The sequence below is a fragment of the Cyprinodon variegatus genome, unplaced genomic scaffold (genome assembly GCF_000732505.1).
Source record: "Cyprinodon variegatus isolate N-32 unplaced genomic scaffold, C_variegatus-1.0 Scaffold240, whole genome shotgun sequence".
In the NCBI taxonomy this organism is placed as follows: domain Eukaryota; kingdom Metazoa; phylum Chordata; class Actinopteri; order Cyprinodontiformes; family Cyprinodontidae; genus Cyprinodon; species Cyprinodon variegatus.
Window position 1 is genome coordinate 676,574 of NW_015150693.1, and position 24,111 is coordinate 700,684.

Genomic DNA, 24,111 nt, shown 5'->3' on the forward strand with positions numbered 1-24,111 from the left:
CTAAGCTCAAAACAACCGCGTCTGGCTTGACGGAGAAACCAGGAGAACAGCTGAGCATATTTACGACAGTGCACTTTCACTTTCGCCCTCTGGAGGGAGCCTCACTGGAAAATCAACACCGGTTGCATAGTGTACCTTTAAATTAAATTGACCAAAAATCTGTGTGAGGTTTAAATAATTTTAGGCTCAATTTTATCATTCATAATTTAACTAATATGCAGTGTGCCCAACATATGCAGTATGAATAGATAACATACCCTTCTCTTTTCTGTGACAAAAAACAAATATTTTGAAAAAGTCTAAGTCCTTGTTTATGATTGTTTAATATGTCAGCAAGATTAAGGTACTTACTAAAATCATTATTATAAAAAGTTTGACAACCCTCAGTAGATAACCCGCCTCTGTGTGTCCCTCCAGCACCTCAGAATAATAAATTGGAAACGATTGGAGGAGCATCTGTGTTGACAAAACAAAAGTGTAGTTGTTATTGACAAGGTTTTTGCAGGCTTTAAAGAGTTCTGAGTTTTTTTACTTACTGTACAGTAAACTGAAGCTCCATAAAGTCATATGCAATATGACCGAGTTTAAAGATCACCTAGTCAGCGTCCTTTAGGCATACAATAAAGACTAGTACTCCCACAATTCTGATCCTACTAGAACTAGGTGTACAAGCTGACTTATAACTAACTGGGCTGCATAAAATAACAAGAAAAAAAACCAAAACGCAGTTTTTAAGACAAAAAGAGTACATGTTCAAGCCAAAATTATTGGAAATGTAAATACGACTTTCCTATGACTTTAAAAAACGTGAAAATGAAGGAAATATAGAAACACGAATAGTCAGTTAACATGATCAACTGAGATTAATGTAGTTCACTTAAAAATCTCAGAATCATCAAAATAACTGCCTTAGGAGTTCAAGTGTTAAGTCTGTTACTGTATTATAAATTCAGCAATATGCCACATTTTGTAACGGTTATTTTGTATAAGAAACAAAGACATGCCTAAAATGGCCTACAGTAGATATTTTTTTCTTCTACATTAGAGAAAATTCTCATTCATAGCATTTTAAATCATTTCAAGTTAAAATGTCAGAGAAAAGTGCTTCATTCACACCTGAGGTAGACCTACTCTTTTACCACATTAGTGGGTGGCACCTGAATCCATTCTGACAAGCAGCTGCTCCCAACAGAGGCCCTCTGTTGTTAATGCTGCACACTTATCCAAGATATCCTGGGGCAATGTTGTCTGTGTGGACAATACATCAAGTTGTGAAATTATGGGTGCTTGCCTAGAAACAAATGAAAGCCTCTGAAAGCTTACATCAGAAAGGTTTGCTTGGGCCTATAGGTAACATTTATTTTCGTTTAACAGCATTTGGCAAACACACCACTTGGAAAGTATAGTAGATAAAAAAGAATATCAATACTTTCCACTTGGCAGATGGGTTACTTGCTAACAGTTTAATTAATTTAATTTTGTTTTACTTTGTAATCACAGAAAGCACATTTCTTTATTCTAATCACATGTTATGGCCCAAAAGATCTTTTTTTTTTTTTTACAGTTAAGACCCTCAATACTTGTCTAGAGTGAAACCTGTTGCAATTTAATACATACTTTTTTTCATTTTTTAAATAAAATATGTAAGTAAACATTAAAATAAAAATAAATTAAAATAAATGCTCTCAAGTAAGCCTGAATCAATCAGCTGTCAGCAGTCAGAAAACAACACCCTCCTTATCAGTCTGCTTTCTCCCCTCAGACCAAGCAGAAAGTTCAGCTGAGTTCCTGCCGTCTGTTCTTCAAGATTCTTGTTTGTTTTGTATAAATAAAATGTTAATATCAATAAAACTTATAAATTCATTTGTTCTCCATGTGACTCCTCAAGCAGGTTAAAAAAACTACATACCAACATCACAAAATAGCTTTTAAACATCTTGAGTAGTCCCCTAAGGGATCTCATATTGGTTCAAAATGCCTTGAACATTTTCACAAGCTCATGCAATTTATGATCACATACCATAACAATGATGGATCAAAGGACTATAGCATCAGGACTCAGAATGTTGGACCCAGAATTCAGGCAGACAAACTGAAGTAATTTATAAAAGCGTTTTTTGGCTGTTTGGTTTTGGTAAGTTACCAGGTCAGCAGCTACGACTGAATGGCTGGAAGCTCCGTAGAGGAGAAAACACAGTCTACTGACCATGTAACTCTGACTGAGGATGATAATGAGCATGTGAGTCACTAACTTGGTTATAAAGTTCAGTCCGAGCCGAGAGGAAGGAGTGGAATCCAGCCGGATGAATTTCCACAGCGTTTAGCAGGCACAGCCCAGAGAGTTCAAGGAGCTGAAGCCAAGAGGGCTGCAGAGCCAGCTAAGGAGCAAAAGCCAGCAGATGAGAAAGAGCAGGAGTTTCTGGAAGAAGAAAAAAAAAACTGGTGTCAATGAGGTAGCAGAAATCCAGGCCAGAAGATCAGAGATCCGAAGAGGTACTGTAAGGAAAACCAAGATGGGGTTGATAGACAAATCCAAGGTCGTTAGCAAGCAGAATCCAACAGGAGTCCGAAGACAGGTCAGGCAAAGAGATCAGAACATGGGGCAGGCAGGCTCAGAGGTCCGGAAGCAGAAATTAGTCAGGGTCAGGCTATCAGAGTAACTTACTGGGTGTGGTAGAGAAATCTCATCTACAGCTTGAACAATCTGCCACTGATGGCTGGGACCAAACAGTTTAAGTAGAAGCTGGAACAGGTGGAGCTGATGAAATTAATGAAAACTGGGCGAAGCTAGGCAGGTGGATGAAATGAACCAATAATATAGTCATCACATTCCAAGATCATGAGATATTTCTTCTAAAAAAAACAGGTATTCAATAGCTGTGTGACAAAAAGCACCAGTGAACCCTTATAATATGAAATGCAGAAGAAATACAGTATGCCCGAAGATGTAGATTTTCAAATCATCAGGTGCATTAACAATAAACAACAGCACTGGTGGGAAGGAAAGAAAACAAGGTACCCAATTCAAACTGAAAATAAGTTTAAATCTATGCTGAAAATACAAGCAGCAAGATGAACTCTGAGCTAAATCATTGTACATGTGTAGATAAAAGTGAGTGTAGAAAATACCACCTCTGATTCAAAATCCCTGGTATGTAATTAAATATCTAGACACTACCCCCCCTTTGTCAGTGTGAACAAACAGGAGAACAATGAAAGCTTGATTAGGTTTAGCCATTTTCAGCATAACACATTGGGGTTAAAAGTTGTACACTTCTATGAGATAATTGTCTAGAATTTTCACTTAATATTTTAATAAATTAGGAAAATTAGATGATGCTGTTCATTATTGTAAAGAAAAAAATATTTCATGGAGGTAAGATTTCAGGGACTTGATCACAAGAATATGTTTCTCCTGATGTTTTTGTTTGTATTTTTGGTGGCATTTGTCATAAGGCACATTGCATAACCCTCAGGTGAGCATAAATAAAAAATCCTTATCCTACTACACACTACTTGTTTAATAAACTCATCAAGATGTATAGGGGGGCTCTACAAGCCATAAATCATACTGCCAGTCAAAGATACATATACTGTATTTTAACTCTCATATATATATACACTCACCGGCCACTTTATTAGGTACCCCATGCTAGTAACGGGTTGGATCCCCTTTTGCCTTCAGAACTGCCTCAATTCTTCGTGGCATAGATTCAACAAGGTGCTGGAAGCATTCCTCAGGGAGTTTGGTCCATATTGACATGATGGCATCACACAGTTGCCGCAGATTTGTCGGCTGCACATCCATGATGCGAATCTCCCGTTCCACCACATCCCAAAGATGCTCTATTAGATTGAGATCTGGTGACTGTGGAGGCCATTTGAGTACAGTGAACTCATTGTCATGTTCAAGAAACCAGTCTGAGATGATTCCAGCTTTATGACATGGCGCATTATCCTGCTGAAAGTAGCCATCAGAAGTTGGGTACATTGTGGTCATAAAGGGATGGACATGGTCAGCAACAATACTCAGGTAGGCTGTGGCGTTGCAACGATGCTCAATTGGTACCAAGGGGCCCAAAGAGTGCCAAGAAAATATTCCCCACACCATGACACCACCACCGCCAGCCTGAACCGTTGATACAAGGCAGGATGGATCCATGCTTTCATGTTGTAGACGCCAAATTCTGACCCTACCATCCGAATGTCGCAGCAGAAATCGAGACTCATCAGACCAGGCAACGTTTTTCCAATCTTCTATTATCCAATTTCGATGAGCTTGTGCAAATTGTAGCCTCAGTTTCCTGTTCTTAGCTGAAAGGAGTGGCACCCGGTGTGGTCTTCTACTGCTGTAGCCCATCTGCCTCAAAGTTCGACGTACTGTGCGTTCAGAGATGCTCTTCTGCCCACCTTGGTTGTAACGGGTGGTTATTTGAGTCACTGTTGCCCTTCTATCAGCTCGAACCAGTCTGGCCATTCTCCTCTGACCTCTGGCATCAACAAGGCATTTTCACCCACAGAACTGCCGCTCACTGGATGTTTTTTCTTTTTCGGACCATTCTCTGTAAACCCTAGAGATGGTTGTGCGTGAAAATCCCAGTAGATCAGCAGTTTCTGAAATACTCAGACCAGCCCTTCTGGCACCAACAATCATGCCACGTTCAAAGTCACTCAAATCACCTTTCTTCCCCATACTGATGCTCGGTTTGAACTGCAGGAGATTGTCTTGACCATGTCTACATGCCTAAATGCACTGAGTTGCCGCCATGTGATTGGCTGCTTAGAAATTAAGTGTTAACGAGCAGTTGGACAGGTGTACCTAATAAAGTGGCCGGTGAGTGTATATATATATATATATTATATATATATATATATATATATATATACGGTGGCCCAGATAGCACATGCGCTTTCATTTTCAACCTCTGTGGCGCAACCAGCTGAGCAGGTGACGGTGTTCTGAACAGCATTACTGCTGGAGGGGAGGAAATCTTCCGCAGGTTCCAGGTACTAAGTTGCCGAGATCTCTCTCCCCCACTTAGTTTGGGAAATAATGTGTTTACAATTATGCAAGTCTCTCCACATAACCAATTCCATTTCTATTCAATTAAATTCAATTGAGTTTATTTATATAGCGCCAAATTCACAACACATGTCATCTCAAGGCACTTTTCCTTCAAATTGATTTAAAGTTTTCTATCTAAGGAAAACCAGTTGATTGCATTGACTCAAATACAATCCCTCACACTTAGCATGCTTGTAGCGACAGTGGAGAGGAAAAACTCCCTTTTAACAAGAACAAACCTCCAGCAGAACCAGGTTCAGTGTGAGCGGCCATCTGCTGAGGCCGACTGGGGTTCAAGGAGACAGAAGCAGAAACCATACCTTTTCTCTGTTATTGTGGTATGAATTTCATAGGTCTGGGACAATGAATGTGAAAATAAGGAGGGGAGGGAATCTTCGGAAGGTTACAGGTTCTAAGTTTAACAAATAAAGTGTCAGAAATTATCTAGAATGTTGTTGATAGCAAAATCGGGAATTGGCATCAACTGAGCATAGAATGTTTTTATCGCACACTGACTGTAGCACATCGACTAAAACGTGTCTGCATACTGGTAAATCCTATTAATTCGAATTTATCAGTCCACCAAAACTACCAGTTTTAAGGCATCTATGGATAAGAAATATAAAAACATTAAGAATATGTTAACATTTCCTTTTTCGTTCATATTTCAGTCCGTTTTCTCATCAATGGGCGTGAGAAATACAATAGTGTAAGAACGTGATAAAGTTAAAATAGGTATAATTATCTTATCGGGCAAGCGTTTATTTGATGTAGTACAATTCATTTGGTTTATGAGAAAATATGTGCTCAAACTCCTTTTTAAAAAAAATAAATACTGTAAATGAATATTTGAAAGGTGAGTAAAAATAAAAGATTTTATATAGGCCTATTTCATTTTCAGCAGTTTTTCAGATTTTGAAAATTATTTCAGTTGTTTCAATTTAATTGAGTGAATTTGAATAAAAAAATACTTGACTTGAAAGGATTCAGATATTAATTTGCAATGTTTTGTGAGATTTTGTTCCAAATCTTAACAGATTCATTGCCAAAAGATTTTCCAAAGTAAAATCCAAAAAGTGTCCTACCATGACTATGAAGCTGTTCCCTGTGTTAGTTGTTAGTTGAGAGGAGAATATCTATGTGAGAGATAAATTATATATATATTTGAGATAAAATTTGAGATAAAATAAATATCTTGCTTAATCATGTTGAAGTGATCAGTTAGGTAAGCATTAAAACTGTTGCTTAAAACTCACCATTATTTACTTGTGTGTTTTTGGCCCTTCATACAAAGAAAAACAAGACAACAAAAAGGAAAGTAAGGGCTAAAAGATGAGTGTAAAGAGTAGGAAGAGATGAAAGAATTGGTACCACAAAGACAAGGAGTATAAATATAAATATGTTCATTACATTTCTTTCTGGGGCTGGTAGATTAATTGCATCTGCATTAAAAAAATAACATTTTTAAAGCGCAGAGGCACTCAATTTTGTTCACACTACATTTAACAGTAGTAAGACACTGACCTTCTCACTACAGCCCTTTAGGTGGTAGTAATATGCTTAAAGGTGGATTGTTGCCAGACTGAATTTGGTGAAAATGACAGCAGATGTGAAAACAAGCCAGTGTCTGAACGATTTCTGTCATAGCGCTTTGGTGGTGGTTATGGAGGATAGAGAGGTGGAGAATACACCAGGACCTGGCCATCACGCAGCTGCCATCCTATCCACACAGAGTCCACCCCTACACCCCTAGTCAATTTTGATCTAAAAATAAAAATCCCTCTGTTTATTCATAGCCCTCTTCTTCTCTATCATTCATATAGACACATGCATACAAAGAAATTGAGAAAACATGCCAGAGGTGCACAGGTCCACTCGGAATGCAGACACTTCGGTAAAACTTAGAGATGTCAGCCAACAAGGCTGATTGAGCTCATCATGATTTAGCTTTAAACTAAATGGCAAGGAGGTGAATATGGTTCTTTTTTTTAAATTTTGTAATAAACAGGGAAAGCTCAATGGTGTTACTTAAATCCAAACGTAACATATTGCATTAACAAATGTTGAAACACATTGATAGAATGGATAAAAATAGCTGTTTTTCCTTTCCCGCTTCAGTCCCATGAGAAGAAACCTTCACCTTTTCTTGCCCCTGTCAGGCAAATCTTTTAGCATGTTTTGACAGTCACCACTGAGGAGCTATTATACATACATTTCATAGATCAGATAGAGGGTTCAACTATGCTACTGCGACAGTCAAGCATTGGTTTTGTGGTAGGGGAAACAGGGGCAGCACCCACATTAAAACCTACGCAGACACAAGGAGAACTGGCAAGCAACACAAAGAAAGACTGTACCTAGGACTCGAACCTAAGACCCTCCTACTGTGAGGCAAGAGTGCTAATCACTGCACCAATTGGCTCCCCTGGTTAGTATCGAACAGAGCCCTATTTTCTCACAAGTTACTTCAATGCACAGAGGCTAAGTCTCAATTGGAATATTGCATAGAGACTGACAGGCAGTGTCCTGCTTTTCCAGAGCAGAGGGGAGATTGCTTTCAAGAGCGGGTCCAACAGCTGATTAATGTGCAACATACCGATAAACTCCAGCACATTTTAGTGCACATTTCAGATTACTGACCACATTTATGAAGTTTAACAAAGAATATATGAACAATTAGTAACTAGATTTACAGGTAAGGTTTAGCCTCCCTTGTGTTTATTTGAGAAATTAACTCTGGTAGTAACCTGCTTCTGTAGGAAAGACTTGGTTTCAGCATCTGCATGAAGTATGCCCTGCTATTTTCACTGCAAACCTCAGTGGGAAAGCGGCAGCACATGCAAGTGTTGACAATGTAACTCTTTTATGGCTTTAAAGCAGAGACCAACAAAAATGGTGGCCTCCATAGTTCTGTCATTGAAACTTGTCTATAGACATGTAAATTGTTGCAAACAGATGGACAATGGTACAATTGTAAATCTTCGACCCTGACTTAGTCCCAGAGGCATAAACCCAGCCTCATACACAATGTTGTGGTGGGTTGGAGGTTAGAAAGGACCCAAATGAAGAGTCTGAAGCTGCTGTGGTTTCTTGCAAGATTTAATAAACCAAAAAGAGTAACAGAAGCAAAAATCCAAAAACATAAATCCACAAAATCCAGAAATACTGAAAACCAGGAATACTCACAACAAGAAGTCAAAGAAATGACAACAAACCAGCAAAGAGTGACTGAACAAGAGGAGAATATATGGGGGAGAGAAACAAAGACCAGGCTAATTAGCAGATTGGTAGCAGGTGTGAACAGATGCAAGAAAGGAGCAAGGGAAAAAGAGACTGACACAAGAGAGCAAACAAGAAATTTATAAGGTTATATTCACACTGCAGGCCTTTATGCTCGATTCCGTTTTTTTTCTTAAATCCAATTTTTCAGTGATAAAACTTGAACAGAACCAAAACCATGACACTCAACCAGCTAGGATTCAACAAATAGTTTCTGAATAGTAAGTAAGTAGGCTATTGTTAGCCTTAGGTTGCACAAAATGACAAACTATGTATTTGCCATACAGTAATACAAAACACACAAGACTCATCATTATGCACCTACATTTGATTCATTTGGAGCAGATAAACAGTAGGGACATAATTTTCCTTCAGTCAAAGTCGTTTGGCAAACAGCAAAACATTTGTCACCTATGGCATCCTCTGTACATAAAGCAGTAAAACCAGCTGGCCAAACATGCCCATTACCTATTAATAATTGGAAAAGTTCTAGTTTGCTCGCTAGGTGGTGTTTTTATGTTATTTTCTAGAGGTCTTTAAAATGGCTAGTTTTCCAGACACCAACACAGTTTAAAGTCCTCCTTAACGAGTTATTAAGAACATAAAGACATTAATTAGGAGGAGATTTACCCACCTTTAATCCTAGTCCGACCATGCAAACATCTTCAGTGGATTCACTTTTTCCACTTTCAGGTAAAAATTTAACAATAGCATTTACAGAGTAATAGTGTTCATTTTTTTTATTCTTTTAACTGACAGCTGTAATTTGAGGCACTTTGTTGGGATTGCCTGAAGATGGCCAGCAATCTCTTCATACTACAGTGAGCTTCCTTACACTCTTTATGACAAAATGAAGTGCTACTCCTCGTTCACACTTCATTACCCACAGTAATGCCTAACCACAATGATGTATAGAACACTTCTCTTTCCCAGACATGCCTCTGGCAGAAAAAGCTCTCAAAATTCGTGAAAATGCTCAGAAGAAATGTGTCAACAACTAAATTGTATTCAGACTTGGAAAAAATAAACCTTTTTGTGTGGATTTTTGCTTGTACTGTATCATAATATGAAATCCAAGGTGATGGTAAAAAGTGAAAGTCAGAAGAGCTATGGACTTCACAGTCAGATTAATAATCAAAAGGATTGATTTATTTTAAAGGTATTATCAAAATGTAAGCATTAGGAAGTGGATTTCTGCATTTCCACAGATTAAAAGTAATCCAGAATATTCATTATAAAAATATTCCATGATGAAAATCACCACATAGCGTACGGTTTTTGACTTCAGAAAAGTTAGCTGGTCATAGCTAATATTTAGTATCTTGCTAATAGGACTTATTTACTCATTTGTTTGTCTGCAATATTTGGTCTGTTTCTTTACATCATCTTCGTACCTACAAAAGTGTCTGCATCTTTGTATGACCTGAATAGAGTCAAGAACAGTCACTGAAGTCTCACAAGAGCTCCTTGCCTTTCAGCCAATGGCGCACCAAGTAGAGAAATATTATGCCTCATAGAATCCTGCTGTTATTGGTTAAGACCATGTAGGCTGTTTGGCTTTGTACCCAATGCAATAAAGTTTCAAACAAGGCTAGACATGGCTGGGATGCATAAAGCAGAGCCATGCGCAAGAGTAAAACACACAGCTGAGACTGGGTCAATGCACGCAGTTCGAAGCTGAATATTAACGACGGTCCGATATTTTTGAAGTTTGGTCGCTGATTTTGTTCTATTACAATGCCTACTGTAAGGCTGAAAAAACAAACAAAATACAGCTCAGAAAGGGCACTGGTGCTTATTATAGCTTGAAAAACAACAGTTTCACTATTTTTTATAGATTTGTATGTTATTTTAGGTTTATAAATGTTACATTTTGCAATATACACTGATTCTGAAAAAAGTGGAAAACACTTGCTTCGTAAATGTTTTGTGGCCATGGGTCAAATAGTTGAGTAAAAGCATTTGGCACAATTTGGTTTACTGCAGTAAAGGCTATATGGTGTTTGAAAAAAAGGCAAGTGTGTGAAACCTTGTGGTGGCATATGTCAAAATAACAGGTGGCAGCTTGCTTGTTCACGCTTCATGGTGACTGGCATCGCCACAGAGACTAGCATTGCCACACATGGTTGGAACTGACTTTGCAACACCTTGTGGCAGCTGGCATCGCCACACCTAGTTTGAACTGGTATCTAGAGTAAATGTTTCTGTTTCACCTTGTTTAATTTTATAAAAAAATCTTCAAGGAACCTTTTGCTATCCGATTTTAATTGATTAATGAAAAAAATTAATCAACAGCCCGTATTTTACTGTAACATTGCAAGCAAATTTCTTATATAATACATCTGAAGTACCGGTACACTAAGAATGAGCCTAAGTTTATTCAAATATAAAATTACTTAATTATAAAAGAAAATATAACACTATCTTATCTGTAATGTAATAATATCTAAAATAAACAGCCAAATTCAAGCATTTTTACAAGACACTAATGTTTGTACTAATTTACTTATGGACTGTGGCAATTTATGAAAAATAAAATCAATGTAAATAGTGTTCCTCTGTTTGTCTTTATCCTATTTCTAGAAGTAGAAATAGTAAATCATATAGGACTGTTATATGGAATGCTAATTATTCTTTCTAAACAAAAAGTGGTAGATGTTTAGCTGTCATCTTGTGTCATTACACTCTATAAAAGAAGTAATACGACTTCCAGCTTTGGGACTGATGGAGTAAGACATGTTGGAGGGAGCTTCCGCAGACTATTAATTTTTTTTACAAGGTGCATTTGGGCTCTTTTGTGTGTTTTTCCTGCCCTCTAAATCTTAACAATAACTTTACTAAAGCTCAAGATGCCTCCAAAGCCCAAGAATAAGAATAATTCGACAAATACGGTGGCAAGACCTGGTCCGCCACCTGCATCCCTGCCTCAGCCTGCTGAGATCGACCCACCGCGGGGCCTGGCTGGTAGACCGCCGCCTTTGGAAGATTCTTCCACCCCCCGGAACGTGTGTCCCCCGGTTTCTCAGGCTGAACTCCTCGCTACACTTCGTGAAGAGATGCCGGTGGTTTTCAAGACACAATTGGAGACAGCGTTAACAAATAATCTAATTCAGATTAAGTCGGAGCTGCACGGCGTGAAGACCGTTCTAAGTGCTAGCATTTAGGTTATCAGGTCGGAAGTGGATGCATTAAGGGTGTCAGTTGCAGACATAGAGGGACCGCTGTCTTCATGCACTGATGGTGTGGTTTCCCTCAAGAGCAGTATGGACAGGCTTTCAGCGCAGGTTCTCGCCCTCGACAAGAAATGCAAAGATTTGGAGTCAAGGTCTCGACGTAATAACATTAGGATCATAGGACTACCGGAGGAGCGCAACCCACTCAACGCGGACACGATTTACACTCTGCTTAAAGATGCCTTCGACCTTGAAAAGAAGCCGGTGGTTGACCAGACGCACCGATCTCTACAAGCCAAGCCGAAGCCCGGTGAGCGGCCCCGTCCCATAATAGCTTGTTTACATTATTACACAGACTGTGCCGATATCCTGCAATGTGCCAGAGCCCAGCAATGGGTAAAGCTGTGGGATTCCACAACTTCCATCTTTCCTGATTTCGCCGCTCAGATCGCAAAATCCCGTGCAGCCTTCAATGACGTCAGACGCCAGCTCAGAGGGGTTCCGGACATACGGTTTGGGTGACTGCCTTTGTGAAATCACTCCAGATAAAATAAAAACTGGCTCCCTCATCTTAAAGTTAAATTCAGGTTCGAATATAAGTGTAGTTGCAGCCAGGCTTTTTTTTACTCTGGCGAATTCAAAGTGACTTTTGGCAGTGATGGCTGTAATGCACATTTCAATCATTTTGGTTTTGCATAGTTTGATTTGATGTGAGTGGAGCCGCTCATATAAGGCACAGGATGGTTTGACGGCGTTTTGATGTAATGTACCTGCTCTGTTCTTTGTTACAGTTCTATTTTCACTTGTTTGCAGGAGCTCCAACTGAGTTGGGGTAAAATGAAGAAGACTTTTTGGTCCAAAACCTTAAGTTCTGTCTTTTGGCTCATGACTCCATTTGGAGTTTGCACTGGTTTCCCATCGTTTGGGGATGGGATAGTGGTAGGTGCTATTTGGGGGAGGGTAGAGGGACATGGCAGGTGCCTGTTCAGAATTTATTTTATTTTATTTACTTATTTAATTATTTATGTATTTATTTTCCTCTTTCTTTCTTTTTATCCTTTTACCGGGTGCGTGGGGGCGAAACCAAGTTATCTTATCAGTGTTAACTCAAATTTCCTATGGCTAATACAAACAACTCAGATGTAAGATTAATCACCTGGAATATTTAAGGTTTAGGGGCTGCTCTCAAGCGGTGTAGGGTGTTTTCCTATTTAAAGCGTTTGAAACTTTACATTATTTTTTTACAGGAGACCCACATGAGAAAAAAAGACCAGTTCAGACTTAAGTGTCCAAAAAAATTATCTCCAAGGAGCAGACTGGCTTCATAGAGGGGCGATAACTTTATTACAATGTTCGCACTTTGTTAAATGTTGTTTATTCAAGGGAGTTTACAGTTGCACCCGAGGTTGTTTTATCAATCGATGCAGAAAAGGCATTTGATCGGGTTGAATGGAGTTACCTGTTTGCCATGTTAACAAAATGTGGAATTGGGAAAAATTTTATATCATGGGTGCTCCTTTTCTACACACTGCCGTGTGCCAGTATTATTACCAATAACAAACGATCTGGATATTTATTTTTAAACAGAGGTTGTAGGCTGGGCTGCCCCTTGTCGCCCCTGTTGTTTGCACTTGCAATAGAACCTTTGAGTATTTTTCTGAGAACCTCTCCTGGTGTTGGTGGGATCATCAGGGGTCGTGCTGAACTAAAGCTATCATTATACACAGATGATTTGCTTTTTTATGTCACTGATCCATTAGGAACCCTCTCTACCATTGTTAAGTTCTTTCACAGATTTGGCCAGTTCTCAGGGTATAAAGTTAATGTCGCCAAGAGCGAATGCTTTCCGGTTAACCAACTGGCATTGCAGGTCTCCCAGTCTGATATTCTGATATTCTTTTTAAGCTGTGTCCTTTGGGTTTTCGGTATCTTGGGGTCAGCATAACTAGATCTTTTAAGTCTTTGTACTTTGTACTGTAAATTTTTTTCACTCTGCAGACATTAAAAAAGATTTTCAAAAATGGGGGTCCCTCCCACTCTCTTTAATTGGGAGAATACATGTAAGTATTGTTAAGATGAACATCTTGCCAAAATTTATATTTTTCTTCATAAATCTACCCATATTCTTACCAAGAAGTTCTTTTTTAAATCAGTGGATTCGGATACAGCTCACTTTTTATGGAACCGCAAAACACCCAGAGTAAGACTAAAAATACTTCAGAACTGTAAGTTTTATGGTGGCCTCAGCTTACCCGATTTTCAGCTTTATTACTGGGCTGATAACTTAACTAAAATTGTTTTCTGGTCTAATTCAGTTGATTTACCATGGTGTCAACTGGAAACACACTCATGTCCCTCAGCCTCACCTTTGGCTTTACTGACAGGTTCAACCTCCGTAAATCCATCTGGCCATACCAACAACCCAATAGTTGTAGATACTTTGAGAATATGGTTTCAGTTTAGGAAACAGTTTAAGTTTACAGGCCCTATAGTCTTAACCCCACTTCTAAAAATTCCATTGTTTACTCCCGCTACTGCTGACCTGACCTTCTCCTCCTGGCAAGATAAGGGACTAAAATGTTTCAATGATTTTTATAAGGAAGGGTTGTTTTGCTCTTTTACTGATTTGGCTTCTGAATTCAACCTCCCACCCTCCCACCTGTTTAGATACTTTCACATAAGGGCATGTGCAAAATCCTTATTTCTCAACTTCCCTCAAGTGCCACCTGAGCAATCGTGGGGGAACTTATACAACTTAACCCCTTGCAAAATTCAAAGATATATAACTTGATTCAGTCATATGACATTTCTCTAACTAGAAACACTAAGACAGCCTGGGAGCATGAACTGGGGCTGATTTTTGATCAGTATTGGTGGGAGGCAGCCCTGGCAGCCATTCACAAAACTTCTATATGTGCTCGCCTGAGTTTGATACAGTTCAAGGTAGTATTCAGATGTCATTATTCAAAAACGTATGCGATCGATGTGGAAGTTCACCCTGCAATCTTTCACGTTTTTTACATGCTTAGCTCTCTCGAATTTTTGGCAAGTTTACTTTCACACCGTGTCTGTTGTACTTTCAAGAACTATTGATGCTTCAGCACATACTGGTATCTTTGGTCTCCTGGAGTAATATATTCAATACTCTGTAAGAGAGTTGGAAGTGATAGCTTTTATCTCTATGATCGCGAGGCATCACCTTCTCCTTAAGTGGAAATCAAGTATAGCCCCATCCAGTACAATGTGGATGAAGGAGGTCATGTCTTTTTTGAAGGTGGAGAAAATTAGATATTCGAAAACTGGTCACTTGAACAAATTCTACTCTAAATTGCAACCATTTATTGAGTTTGTTGTTTCAATGTAGAAATGTAATACCCCCTGTGCACCCAGCTCCCCCCCTCCATTTATTTATTTGTTTTGTTTTATTTTTATTTATTTTTTATTTTTATTATTACCTTTATTTATCTAGTTGTTTATTTTCTGTTTTTCCTGTTCTTCTTTTTTCCTCTGGAGGGTTGTATGTGTGAGTATATGTACATATGTCACTATGTTTTACTATCGGAGGTGTTCTGTGTATGTTCTTTGTTCTTAAAAAAATATGGGAACTGTAGGTAAAAAGTTGGCACTCTTATTTACAGAAATGCTACAATTTTGATTTGTTCCTGTAATTAAAAAAAAAAAAAGGAAGTAACACCTGCTATGTATACCTGAACTGCCTCAAAGGGTCATCAAAACATTAAAACAGCAACAATGAAGTATTGGTAAAAGGGAAACCCTCACATTTTCTTTTTCAATCGGCTGTGGCTAAGAATCTATATTTTTGATAGCTAACATTCTTCTCTTGACCATTTTTCCAGCAGTCTTCAGAACTCCTGTCTGACTCAGAATATTTAGTATTATAAAAGAAAAAAAAATGTTTGTTGATAAAATGTAATATACTTCAGAATTAAATACTATTTTGGGATGCTAACATCGGTACCACAAATGCAAACACTCTCCTGCTTCTTTACAGAACTATAATCAGCTGCTTTTGCCTTTTTTAGCGTGGATAATGTTTAGATTTTTAACTGGGAATAGTTTCATATCCTAATATTAATTGAAGTAACTGTGGTAGTGAATACAATTTTAATTTTGCACTCAAAGCATGCACATAAACGGACTAGAAAAAAGGCCAGTCAGGAAGAGAGAAGGAGGAACTTAAGGCAGAAAAACCAATGAGAGTGGAACACAGCACACAGCAGTGGAACACAGCATATTCACGCATAATGAATGCCAAATCATTAATTTAGACCAGAAAGATGAAGCTTGTTCGTTTTTGTCCAGTTTCAAAGCATTTTCTATTTTTTTTTTCTATTTTTCTCTTTGTTTTTATTTTTTCTCAAAAGCTTTTAGGTCTTGGGACTGAAGGACAAAAAACTTATGTCAAATCATTATACAAGAGTGGCAGATGGCACTTTTTTATTCAATTTTAATGCACTCAATATATTTAAAGTAATTTAAACTAATGATTTAATTAGATTTTCTATTAAAAGAAACTAAATTCATTGACAGTGTGAAGGAGTTGAAAAAGACGACACAAAGGAGGTAGGTTCAAATGTTTGTTTACTCTTCTCCATCTGAGAGCAACGTTACAGTAAACACATATATATACACCAAAGAAACATATTTTCCTATCACTGCAACGTCTCCATTGAGTGAGAGTGAAGCCCCCTAGTGGTCCACCACAACAGTTTCTAAATAAATCATTGTGTGTAGTAGTAGTCAGCAAAGGGCAGCGCTGATGACATCAGCTCACCCATGGTCAGTAGCAAAAATCAGATGCAGTTACCCCCTTTTTAACCCAAAGAGGGCACCAAACAAGGTTTTAAACACAAATGCAGGTTTTCATCAAATGTGCAGTACATTGTAAAAATAAAGCCTTATTCACATGCTGATAGTGAATTCTTTATCATAAAATTTCAAATCATGAATGCAGACTGAAATTAAAAAAATAAAAACTTCTGCACTCACCATATATTGCCCATCTCCAACCACAGTTTACACTGCTCTCAAAGATGTACTTCCCTCTTCCTCTACCATCATTCTATTAATCATCCACTCACCCATCTTAATCACCCTGGAGAGACCTCTGTGGACAAAGTTAATTGGAATTGTGTGGCACCCCATATAAAATGCAGATTGGAGACCCACTAACAGAGAAAAAGACTGATAGCTTGAGAGTACAACACCTAATGGAAGCACATAACAGTATGTTAAAAAAGAGAGCAGAACCTAGTGCTCCCTTAATAGTCTCAAAGTAGAACAGGTACATAAAAAGCAAAAGGCTTCGAAGAGACTTCGTTTTAATACAGGCCTATATATAAACAATACATTTTGCAAGTTATTTGATATTTTTCTTTCAGGAAATTCTAATTAATTAAATAATTCAACTGGTGTACAACTAGCATTTAGGTCGATTTATTGTAATTAGCGTGAACAACCAATTCAATATATAACAAATAGCGCTCTGGAAGCTACAGCAGTCTAACAAGCCATGCTGGTTGCACGACCTAAAACAATATAGCATTTGAACAGCCATGAACATGATTCATATTCATAGAAAGTGGAACAATTAAAGGTTAAAATGCTAGACTCTATGCAGGATTACCAATAATTATTAAAAAAAAACAAAAAAAAACAATCTTATCATCTCATCTCTTAACAAGCTTTGAAACTATAATCATAACAAAGAACCTAATGTGCTATGGTATCAAGTCTGAATAAAACAAAAAAATATAATTTATGTACCTAAAACTAGAATAAGAGTATCCCATAGATATTATGTGTTTTTTTTATATATATATAATTTCTTTCAAACAGCAATTTTTCTTCTAAAACACTTACTCGTTCCAAGTAAGCAATCATACTGTACTTACAAAAAAGCCCATCTATAATGAAACAACAATGGGACAATCAATTTCCTCCCAGATAATGAGAGGACACCAGGAAGCCCTCATTATTGTTTTTTTGCTTTTTTCATATGCATCAGATTTTATGATAGGTAAATGAGATATTGTAAGATTTACCAGGGTTTATTAAAGAGACAAACTGTCCTGAGTAAAGCCACAAGGCATTGACTTTTCTCAAACATTAGAAAAATGGAACGGAAAATCTAAAAATGTGAAATTCTTTCAACCTTAGTCAAGACTACTTTTAAGTTAGGATGGTAATAATGACAGAGAGGATTTGTACTTGGCTCAGAATAGCCCTGTGGGACCTCTGCACTATGGCCTGTGGGTCGGGCCCCTCAGGAACCTGGCCCTTTCAGGGTTTGGTCCCTCGGGGATTAGGCTCCAGGTGCTCTTATCTGTCCCTCTCTGGTAGGCAACCCTCCTTGTGTCCCAGTGATCTTGGTTGCCCCTGCATATCTGGGTCCAGGATTGCCTTTATATCAATCCTGGGCCCTGTAGGGAGAGCCTGGGGCCACCCACACCTGCTACTAGAGTATTTTTTCGTTCTGAAGAAGCTTTGTATATCATTATACATGGAAACCCATGCACACAAACCACAGGAGCTTGGTTCCAGGTGGTCAAAGATACACACTAATACTAAATGCTAAGCTGCAGCTACAGATATATAGTTACTGGAAAAGCTGATATTCACGGTTAGCCTGCAGGCTGACCTTGAGTGGGTAAGTCAGTACAACACCAAAATAATTGCAATTTGGAACAATTGAACTGTGATAAGAATCTAAATTAATTATAGTTATAAATATTTAGAAGCCCTTATACAGTGCTGTCTGATAAACAGCAGCTATCAAATATTTTTTTTCAATCAATAATGATCTAACTGAACAAGCTAAAGGGCTAAATAAGACTGCTCATCTACAGATATTAAGAGTTACAAGGAATTTAAAGATCTCCTCTAAAGGTATGTTGAAAAATAAGTAATATAACTAACTTATTTTGACACTAGTATGTAAAACGTTTATCTCAAAATAAACACTTCCTCTTGTCCTATCACAGGCTTGCTTAAAAAAAACATCCCCTCAATGTGTCCATTTTTGTAGAGCTTAGAGGTAAATTAAATCCTATATTTCTTTTGACAGTAAATTAGAACTGCTATCTTTTACACTTCTTTCCACCTCTCCTCTCTCATTAACACATAACAGAGTCTATTCCCTGATAGGTAGTGTTCCATCATCGATTATTTTACTTAAAATTAGTAACTTTGTTATAATCGCTTTTGAATCTTAAACAATGCATTAATATAAATATTTGCTTTCACTCTTACCAACAAGTTAGATTCCTACTTAATAGTATACAATGGATTTTGTAAGAATCTATATTTTACAGACAACAGGGCACATTATTCTCTTTGTCTAATGTGAGAATTAAGTGAGATTGTAGAGGCATGGAGATCATGCAAATACCATCTACTCATCTGAGATCAAACAGTCCAGATTATCCTACCATTAACCTACAAAGACCTCCAAATAACAGTCACATGACAACATCAAAGTAAATCTTTTAACAGCTCTTTGTTGGGTGAAATCTGCAGTATGCTGATAGTAACAATTATTTCTTACTAGCGAATGGAGCCCATCCAAAACCTAATTACAGGGTCGCAACGTAAGTGGGCACTTAATTGCTCAATGACACTAATCCATTTTGAGTTATTCAATTTTCTTTGTTAAAATTCAGCATTTTTGATGTAATGTGTTATTTTCATGCTTGCAAGAGGATTTGTCCATCCCTCCAAAATTAGGCAGAAAATCCTGATGGAGGGCTTTGTAGAGATAGTTGGCAATGGCTCTTAATGCCAACTTAAACGGTTATTAACCTATGTCCCTGGAATATTGTCTGTGAACTAAAAGCTTCTGCTTTAAAGAAATCCTGCAATAGGAATTTATTTTCTGGAGAGCAGAAATCAGAATTCTAACTATCTCAGCTTTGCACAATAAATTACAAAGCTAAAGGTTTTTATCCACTGTCTCTACACGAAAACATAATGGAACACTCCACAATAAAACATGATTAATTATTGAAAAACAGAAGTCCAATGTTGAACTTAGGAATTAATGGACTACCAACATTTATGAGGTATATTGTGCCTAAATAATAAGTCACTTGGTGCACAGTAATAAATGCTGATACTAACTCTGTATGTAAAATAGATAAAGTTTTAGGGGGAAGTAGTTTAGTTCCTTCAACAGAAAAATAAGGACGTCTTGAAGTCTAAATAGAGGTAATTCGCTCCCTTAAGCAAGATAACTGCTAGTCCTGATGTTGTTTCTAGGAGTTTAGTGAGGAACATGACCCTCTTTTAAACGCCTAAAAAAAGATGAATAAGTGGGCTTAAATTAGAAGTTTGAGTTTAAGAAACTTTTGAAATAGGTTTTCCCCATTTACCTGTATTGTGAAAAAATATGGAAAGGCTTATACAGGAAGTATAATGAATTAAAAAAGGTAAGAGCATCAATATTTGTTTATCATTTTAGGCATAGAGATAAAATTTTTCTCCTATTCAAGTGTAGTTTTCCCGCATTATTTAGGTTCAAGTTTTACTTTATGGAGTACTTTACTTTTAATTATCCACTGATTGCTGATTGAAGGATCAAATGAGCAGCTGTTTTAAGATTAATAAAAAAAATAAGTCTTTGCACTTATTGATAAACTGGTTATTTGAATTGAAGGATGATAATATGATAATATTTTTCGGGCTGATTGACCAGTCGTGCAACATTTTTTTTGGAACAGGCCGAGTTTTAGCCTCATTGTCCATCCTGCGTCGTGTTGTATGCAAAGGTGTTGAGGGGCAATTATCCTCTCTTGGTCACCTCCTGATCAGAAATCATAAGGTAGGGAGAAAATCAAACATGTTTCAAATTCAGTTGGTCCTCATGAGGCCTTCATGGGTAAATCCTGCTGCAGAAGCAGAGCTACAAGCGTCTACGGGCTGATTTACCAGAACCTGGGATTTCAGTCGGTTTGGTAACTTATGGCAATTCAGGAGCTCACTGATGAAGTGAGCCGTATTGGGATCAAAACTGCTGTGCTGGGTCCTCACAGCAGGAGTGGTACCGTCTCAGTGGCAGCAGCAGGATAGTTTGGTCCACCAATGGTTACAAGTTTACTCATCCTCTTCAACAGCAGACAGAATTTGCGATAGGTGCACTACAATCAGAGCTTCCAAACTTCAGTAAAAGGGTGGCCAGGTTTGCCAACGAACGCAGCCACTTTGAAGGATTTTACATGAAGTTAGGCTCTCCCTTTCAGGCTGGTGGCCACAGGGCAAAAAGAGCTTTCCAGAGAGCCATGCTTGGTCTTAAAGTGGTTTTAATGACGTTGGAGGGTCTGGTTGGCTTGCGTCAAAGTTCTCCAGCAGCTGGTTCATCAACAAGCGTGATGTCAGAGAGTTGGTGGGTAGTTGTACCATCGTCATTTGAGCTTGCTGCATTTTTCTAGAAGGGATGCGCATCGCCGCAATTTGGTTCTGCTTGTGTCCTCTCTAAAGGAACAAGCACTATTAATTTTGCCGGCAGTATCTGCCTTAAAGGGATGCACATCACAGTCATTTAGATGGTCAGACTGTAGTCATGTGGTTCAGCAACGTTTGTATCATAACACTCCCAAACCTAGAGAAAGCATCCAACTGGTGATCTCATGACCCTGTCAGCATATAGTCATGAAAAATAAAAAATATATATATTTATTCATGCATATAAAGGGAAGGCAACCAGACATTTGCTCAACTTTTTTGAAGTTGTTTCTATATCTATCAGGAGTCTTTTTCAATTCCATCAGCTAGCACCAGAGCAATCTGTAGTTGAAGCACCGATGTGTTCAAGCAGCATGCAGGTTAATCTTCCTAAGCACATTCCAAGTCAGAGGCAAATGCATTGTGCTTAGAAGGATGCACGATTATGCTGCTTATAAAATTAAACTGCAGTTAGTTTTTGTCCACATTATTTTTCTCTAGAGTTTACCATTGTTGTTGTTCAGCTCTACATTCCATGTTCCACTGTTGACCATGCTGCTCATTATTTCTGTTGTTGTTAAGCTACAGACACAACAGTCAGATGCATTTGTGGCAATAACTGGTAATTTTACTCATGCCTTACTCTCTGCTACACAGCCAACATTCAAACTGTTTGTCAGCTGTTATACCAGAGAAAACAAAACTTTTGACTTGTTTCATGCAAATGTCAAAGACTCATACCGTCTAAAGTAGGTTCACTTATGAGGAAATCAGTTCACAATCTTTTTTTTTTTGCTCAGAGCATAAGCCCCAGTATAAGAGGCAACCTGCATTAAAAAGAACTATAAGAAGCTAAATAATCTTTGCAGGTTGAGTTGAGGCTACAAACTGGGATGTCAATCCCATTGAAAGCACATCAGTGCAATGACAGATAGTGTGAGTGACGACATAAAAGTTAAGGAAGGGAGACAATGAATTGTTGAATGTATAAGGGAGCAACCCCTCCGTCAACCCCTATGCCATTTAGACAATGTGCACAGCCTTAACAATAACCAAAAACCTACCGGATGAACAGACCACAGTTTGTGAGACTGAAGTGTCAACTGTGTAATAAGATAGCCGGCATCACAGGAGCACCACAGGTGACGGTACTTTCACCATTTCTAGTTACTCTATATAACTTCAGGTACATACAGAGTTCTATCATATACATAAATATTCAGATGACTTTGTAGTTATAGTAAGTAGAATCTTATTACCCAAAGGTAGAGGAACACAAGGTGTGAAGTATATAAACATTCATGTTTACCTGGACACCAAACTTGAATTGAGACACAACTGTGAAGTCATCAACAAGAAAGGACAGACCAGACTATACCGTACTTGCCAAGGAAGCTACAGTGTTTCACTGTTTGTAGCAAGATGTTACCTATCTTCCATACATCTATTGTGGAGAGTGGGATCTCCTCAGCCACTGTCTTCTGGGGTAAAAGCTTTAAGGCTGATAAAGAGGCCTTGAACTGTTCTGAGAACTCATCTTGAACATGTGAAGATTATTTCACAAATTCTGAATAAATCCCATTTTACAAAATGAGAGAATTGAGGACAGCAGTGAGCACACTCTTCAAAAGACTGTTAAAAAGCAACAGTGTGTCCACAGCCAAAGACTTCTCCAGATCTGTTGCATGACAGACCACTAAAGAAGATGCTTGTTACCAAAAGCTATCAATAACAACTTGTTAAAAAAGCAACCTTCCCCTTTGGGAAAAATAAAGTAACTTTGAATTTGAATTTGAATTGAATATACTAAGTCATTTTGGGGAGTGTGACAGACTGCCACTCTGGGTCCTTGAGATATACTTTTAACCTCACATTGCTCCCTGGGCACCCAAGATGTCAGCCCACTGGGGTTAAATGCAGAGGTAAATTTGTCCAATGTGAGATCAATTAAGCTATTTTATTTAATTTAAAATCTTATGTAAGACATCTATAAAATACAAAGAAGTTAACGAAAGTAAAACAAGATTAAAGGTTTCTTCATACCTTTACAATGCGATGTGGATTAAACTACCTTGACAATGTTTTACCTGTTTTTTTTTTTTTATTTGAAATATTTTCAGATAAACTTGAACTAATATGCATGTTAGTACATTAAGAGAATCAACGCCTTAGTTGATTTCACAATTATCTTCCTACTAAAAAATTTTCCTTTAGGTTCAATTTTGTTAAATTTTCAGTTTTATATCAACTATCTCAAAAATAGTTGTTTACTTCTTACTTTTAATATTCAATCCAAACAATTTAAGCGCCTTTCAAAAGGTGCACAAATACCTCCAAATGAATGCAGTTTTATTTCCCCAGTGGCCCTAGAATGAGAGGCACTGACTAATTCATTCTGAGTTAAAGCTATGGATCACAGTATGCCATCAGTGTGCACAAGCAGGGCAATCCAACACTGTGTCAGTGTTATGTAGATCAGTCCATTATCTGCTCATTCACTGGACTGCAATAATGTATCTCTCATTTCTGGCACTATGATGCCCCTTTGCTTTCCAAAGCAGCCAGGTGGCCATATCTTGGTCCTATATGCTTGAGCGGTCATAGGCAGAACCTCAGGCAAGCATGAATGTTCGTATTGTGTGCCATGGATGAATAAACAGAGTGATGAGATGGGCTGGCTGACTGATGGCACAAGAACTACCCTGGTGTCAATGCATTGATTAACTCACAGACTGAAGCCAATGGAGACGATAGCACAGTGATCACTCCACCTTCCTCTTTAATCAAAAAAAAAAAAAAAAACTCAATGTCTCAGCTACAGGAAAGTAAATATTGGCTTTGCCTATGCCTAGTCTTTTTTATAGAGCCTTATTAAATAGGGCATTTTGCCACCATGCCTGTTTTTATAATAGGAAACCATATCTACCATTTAGATTATGTTACAGCTCTTAAAGTATTGACAGAATGCTATTAAGGGCTTTAGTTAAAGCCAGGAGTAATTATCTAATGAACATCTCTTTTAAAACGTTAGTCTATGGAGGATAAAAAATGGGTGAAATAATTACTTTTATGAATGTTTTTTTCTTAAACTTTTTGGTGAAACAACTGCATGTAAAATTCTATGGATAATTCCTT